The sequence below is a fragment of the Lathyrus oleraceus genome, chromosome 2 (genome assembly GCF_024323335.1).
Source record: "Lathyrus oleraceus cultivar Zhongwan6 chromosome 2, CAAS_Psat_ZW6_1.0, whole genome shotgun sequence".
Taxonomy (NCBI): Eukaryota; Viridiplantae; Streptophyta; class Magnoliopsida; order Fabales; family Fabaceae; genus Lathyrus; species Lathyrus oleraceus.
In genome coordinates, this window is record NC_066580.1 from 90,123,437 (window position 1) to 90,129,675 (window position 6,239).

At 38.8% G+C, this 6,239-nt stretch overlaps 1 non-coding gene across 1 annotated transcript; it reads left to right on the plus strand.

The window, feature by feature from the left end:
- The first annotated feature begins 3,200 nt into the window (after nt 1-3,200).
- On the plus strand, nt 3,201-3,307 carry LOC127124870 (small nucleolar RNA R71). Its single transcript, XR_007804350.1, has one exon. It is a non-coding gene; the product is annotated as a small nucleolar RNA R71 (small nucleolar RNA).
- Nucleotides 3,308-6,239: the final 2,932 nt, after the last annotated feature.

Below are 6,239 nucleotides of genomic sequence, written 5' to 3' on the forward strand. Positions count from 1 at the left end.
AAACAATAATTTTTGCTCCTACTAGATAAGATCTAAATTTGTCTATAGCGAAAACTACAGCGAGTAATTCTTTTTCTGTTGTTGCGTAATTAAGTTGGGCATCATCTAGGGTTCTACTGGCATAATAAATGGCATGTAATTTTTTATCTTTCCTTTGTCCTAGAACGGCTCCAACTGCATAATCACTAGCATCGCACATTATCTCAAAAGGTTCCGACCAATCGGGCGGTTTCATAATGGGCGCTGAGATTAATGCTTGCTTTAAAAGATTAAACGCGTCATTACATTTTTCGTCGAAAATGAATTCAGCATCTTTCATTAAAATTCCGGTTAATGGTTTAGTTATTTTGGAGAAGTCCTTAATAAAACGCCGGTAGAATCCAGCGTGTCTAAGAAAGCTTCGGACTTCTCGGATGGTTTTTGGTGGTTTTAGGTTTTCTATAACTTCTATTTTAGCTTTATCTACCTCTATACCTTTTTCGGAAACTATATGTCCCAGAACTATTCCTTCGGTTACCATGAAATGACATTTTTCCCAATTTGGCACGAGGTTCACCTCCACGCATCTCTCCAGGATTTTCTTAAGGTTAGCAAGGCAATTGTGGAAATCGAATCTGCAAACCGAGAAATCGTCCATAAACACTTCCATGATACCATCTAGGTAATCTGCGAATATTGACATCATGCAGCGTTGGAAAGTAGCTGGGGCGTTACAGAGGCCGAAAGACATTCGTCTGTAGGCAAAAGTTCCATAAGGGCATGTAAATGTAGTTTTTTCTTGATCTTCAGGGTGAATAGGTATTTGGAAGAATCCAGAGTATCCATCTAAATAACAGAAGTAAGAGTGTCTGGCTAGACGCTCCAACATCTGGTCTATGAATGGTAAAGGGAAATGATCCTTCCTAGTTGCTTTATTTAATTTTCTATAATCTATACACATCCGCCATCCTCCTTCTAAACGTTTTTCTACATGTTCGCCTTTATCGTTTTGCACGACTGTGATGCCTCCCTTTTTAGGTACTACATGCACAGGGCTCACCCACTTACTATCCGAGATCTGGTAGATGATACCTGCCTCAAGTAACTTAAGAACTTCCTTCTTAACAACATCACTCATTATAGGGTTTAGTCTTCTCTGATGTTCCCTAGAGGGTTTTGAATTTTCTTCGAGCGAAATCCGATGCATGCATACAGATGAGCTTATACCTTTCAGGTCAGAGATATTATATCCTAAGGCTGAGGGATATCTTCGTAAAACGTCTAAAACTTGGTTCGTCTCCTCTTGGCTCAAGGTAGCACTAACTATAACTGGACGGTTCATCTTTTCATCGAGGAACTCATATCTCAGGTTCTTAGGCAGTTCCTTAAGTTCTAAGGTTTGTTTCTTAGGGCATGACATAGGATCTGGGGTAAAGGATAAACATTCGTAAAGGTTATCATCGATGTAAGGTTCTTTAAAGTCATCATCTTCCTTTATGGGGGTTGATGGTAACTTAATAATTTCTTTTTGTTCTAATTCTCTAACACATTCATCAATGATATCTAAGGCATAACACGAGTCTCCCATCACAGGTGCCATAAGAAATTTCGAAAGTATAAATTCTATTTTCTCGTCACCTACCTCAAATGTCAACTTTCCTTTCTTGACATCTTTTATGGCTCCTGCAATCGATAAGAACGGTCTACCTAGAAGGATTGGTATATCATTGTCCTCTTTGATTTCCATGACGACAAAATCAGTAGGGATAAATAGTTGACCTATCCTAACAGGAACATCTTCTAAAATGCCTATCAGATATTTGATAGATCTATCGGCTAACTGAAGTGACATCTTAGTGGGTTGTAATTCTCCTAAGTTTAACCTCTCACAAACTGCTAGAGGCATTAAGCTCACACTAGCTCCTAAGTCTAGAAAAACTTTTTCGATGACATGATTACCCAAAAGGCAAGGAATGGAGAAATTTCCAGGATCTTTATCTTTCTTTGCTAATTTGTCCTCGGAAATAGCATTACATTCCCAAGGCTTCGGATCGTCAAGTCTACGTTTGTTGGTAAGGATGTCTTTCAGAAACTTTGCATAAGAAGGTATTTGGGTGATGGCTTCTGTGAAAGGTATTTCTACATGAAGTTTTTCTATAACTTTAATAAATTTTTGGTACTGTTTATTGATATGGGTTTGTTTGAGTCTTTGGGGATATGGTATAGGTGGTTTATATGGCGGGGGCGGTACGTAAATTTTATCTTTAGGTTCTTCTCCTTTCTCTCGACCTTCCTGGTTTTCAGATCCCTCTGGTTCCTTTACTTCGTCTGTGGGTTTGGTACATTCCTTAGAAGTTTCGGGTTCACTTAATCTTGGGTTTGGTGGCTCATCATAAGCGTTCCCACTTCGTAGGGTAATGGCAATGGCTTGTCCTCTCGGATTTTGTTGAGGTTGTCTAGGGAATTGTCCTTCAGGTGTAGTCTGAGGGGCTTGGTTTAAAGCTACCTGAGAGATCTGGGTTTAAAGCATCTTGGTATGAGTAACTATATGGTCAACCTTGGTTCCTAACTGAGTAATCAATTCGTTAACATGAATGTTTTGATTCATGAACTCCTTGTTTTGTTGGGTTTGAGCGGTGATAAAATTTTCCATAATTTTCTCAAGGCTCGGTTTTGGTGGTACAGGTTGCATAGGTTGATTTGATCTAGGGGCTTGATAACTAGGTCTCGGAGGTGCATTATTTTGAATAGGGTTATTGTTTTTATAGGAGAAGTTCGGGTGATTCCTCCATCCAGGATTATAGGTATTCGAATATGGGTTCCCTTGGGTTTAGTTCACTTGCTCGGAGTGGGTTTCGTTTAATAGACTGCATTCTGCGGATTGGTGTCCTTGGGTTCCACATATCTCACAATCCGACGAAACTGCGGCTACAGTATTCGGGTTTATGCACATATGCTCCACCTTAAGGGATAATGCGTCCATTTTAGCCTGCATCATGTCTATAGAGCTTAGTTCATGCACTCCTCCTTGGGCTTCCTTCTTCTCCACTGTCGCTCGTTCGACTCCCCATAATTGATGGTTTCGAGCCATATCCTCGATGAGGGCACTAGCTTTAGGGTAAGGTTTGTTCATCAGAGCACCGCCTGCGGCAGCGTCGATGGTCATCTTTGTGTTGTAATGAAGTCCATTATAGAAGGTTTGAATGATTAACCAATTTTCTAAACCATGATGTGGGCATGCTCGTAACAACTCTTTATATCTCTCCCAAGCTTCGAACAACGATTCTCCATGGTTTTGGGTAAATCTGGTTATCTTGTTTCGAAGAACGGCGGTCTTACTCGGGGGAAAATATCTAGCAAGAAAAACTCTCCTAAGGTTATCCCAAGTCGTAATGGAATTGGGTGGAAGGGAATCTAACCATGATAGAGCTTTATCTCTGAGGGAAAAAGGAAATAATCTTAAACGTATTGCCTCAGGAGAAGCTCCATTGGTTTTAAAAGTATCTGCTAATTGAAGAAATATTTTTAAATGTTGGTTTGGGTTCTCAGTAGCGAGACCCGCGAATTTTCTCTGTTGCACTAGTTGCAACAGGGATGGTTTAAGTTCAAAATTATTGGCTGGTATTATTGGGTTTACTATACTAGAACTAGGTTCTTCGTTAGATGGTTGAGCGAAATCTTTAAGAGGTCTTTGGTTTTGATCTTAGGCCATAGCTCTCTTAATTCTATGAAAGAATAAACGTGCGCGAGCGTAACGTTCAGGTTCCGCCAGGGGGTATACTAAGCTTAAACTTCCGGTGCTGCGAGTTCTTCGCATCGATCGGCGGGAAATAACCTAAGTCTAAACGATATAACAACAGGAAAATGAAATTTGAGGAAATTGATCCCCAGCAACGGCGCCAAAAACTTGATGCGTGCTTTTTGTTGCTTTTCGCAAGTGTACGAACGCGTCAGAGTAATAGAAAAGATTATCGAACCACATAGACCAAGTGTCAATCTATCGTTATCTGTTGTTATGGTGTTTATCAAAGGCAATTAAAATAGGTGTTTTTGTAGTGTGCAATTGAAAAAGTAAAGTTTTAAAATAAATTTAATTAATAAAGACAGGGTCGAATGTAATTCACGTAATCAATTGATAATCCAAGTACTTGCTAATAGAACTACTTATGGGCAGTGTTTCCTACTTTGAAAAGAACTAATTTAATAGGAACTGTCGCTTTCGCGTATTCAGAACCGAGTTGTACTCCCTAATCAAACCCTCTTATTGTCACTTATAAAAAGGCGCGTATTGCGTTAGAGTAGTAAATCTATTTTTAAGAAATATAGTATCTTGACTAAGTTGAAAAGTATCATAACCTGGATTTCTTAACCAAAAGAGGTTCTTACGAACCAGACTCTAAACTTATAAACGCGTCCGAAAATAGTTTTAAAATCTCTTTTCTTCTTAATATTAAAATCTTCTAATGAACTAGACAAAGCGCTTTCGCTGTTTTTGAAATAGTTAAAAACAATTATGTTTAAAAAGACGTTGGACGGCTTTCGATCTTACCCAACGGAATTGAAGTGCGGGAAAACTTAATTTGAAAGTTAAAATAGCCCTTAAGTGTTTCTACAAACATTTGTACGGATTACTGGTTTAATTATGATCCTTACATTCTAGCCTTATAAATTTAGCTAGACATGGTAAAGTAAAAGTGCATTAAAATAAATAAAAGTAGTGCGAGTGCGGAAAGTAAATAATTTAAAGCGAGTGCGAGGAAATAAATAAAGTAAAGCGAGTGCGAGGAAATAAATAAAGTAAAGCGAGTGCGGGAAATAAATAAAGTAAAGCGAGTGCGGGAAATAAATAAAGTAAAGCGAGTGCGGGAAATAAATAAAGTAAAGGCGAGTAATAAAAACCTGCTCCAATCGGAGGGTTGGGTAAATTGCAATGCGGAAAAGAAAATGGCGGCAGGATTAACTTCCTTCCAAAGTGCTCCAAACTCGAATACAGACTCTATCACAGACTCAATTACACAATTATGGTAACACTCCAATGCGAAGCGATTACCACTTTATAAAACTGAATATATGCCTAAGTGAAACAAAGTTGCTTCTGATTTCGCCTTGTTCCAACGTTCCGATCTTCGTCTGCTCTAAGTTTGGGTGATTGTAAAACTGAATCCGCGTTTCTATTTATAGGCAAATAAAAAAGGTGGATTTGACTTGGATGCCCTTCAACTTGAAAATAGAGGAAACCGTTTCCTTCTTGTGGCGCCCGCCACAAGCACAAAGTGGGGCGCCTTAGTGGACGAAGTGGGGAAACGTGGGAGTGAGGAAGTTGGACTTGGACACGTCATGGCTTGGTCTGTGGCGCCCGCCATGGGGTAGGCCATAAGCACAAAATGCTGAATTCTAGGGTTTTTAGCCCTTTTTCACTCCTTTTCCCGATTGGGGCTCCGATTAAAGTAAAAACCTGTAAACAAAGAAAAACATAACAATAACACAACAAAATGATAATAAAACAACTAGAATGCTGTAAGACCCCAATTTTGGGCCCTAAGATCCCTCATGGCCCATATCATATCATATCATAACCTCAAGGATCATTGCATGCCTTTGTCCCCTTCTAGTGGGTTGGTTTGCCTTGTGGTTTGTTTCTTGATCACCAAGCATACTTTGCATTTGTATATCTTTGCTTTCATATGTTTATCATTCAAAAAGTACAAAAATATTGTCTGTTTAACCTTGTTGCTTGCAGTGGAAGCAATCATCAGCAATTAGGTCAAAGATGGTCAACAATCAGTCAAAGCAATGGATGGTGGCCATTCTTGCAGAATTTGGGCACCATGATCAATAATCAAAAGTTCATACATCTTGAGACATCATTCGAAGTCAAGTTCTCAAGGAATTAGGGTTTGGAAATCATCAGAAGAAGTTCAATCAGTCCAAAACCCTAGAAAAGTCAAACTTGGTCAACAGTTGATTTAATCAAGAATTTGATGGATAGAATTGATTTGAAGGAGTTCATTCATGCTTGTATAAGCCTCATCTATCATGTTCAACCTCATCATGGAAGAAAATCAAGCCAATCAGAAAATTTTCCAGAAATAGAAAGTGGACCTGTAATTTCAACTGCCAAAAATGGAAACTTCTTGATCTTAAACTTACATCATGATACAAGCTTCAAATGAATTTTTGCCCAACATGAAAGTTGAAGATCTTGTCTTCCCATTTTCAAAAAGTCCTAGAACATCAAAATCCCATGTGTGGTTGTCAAG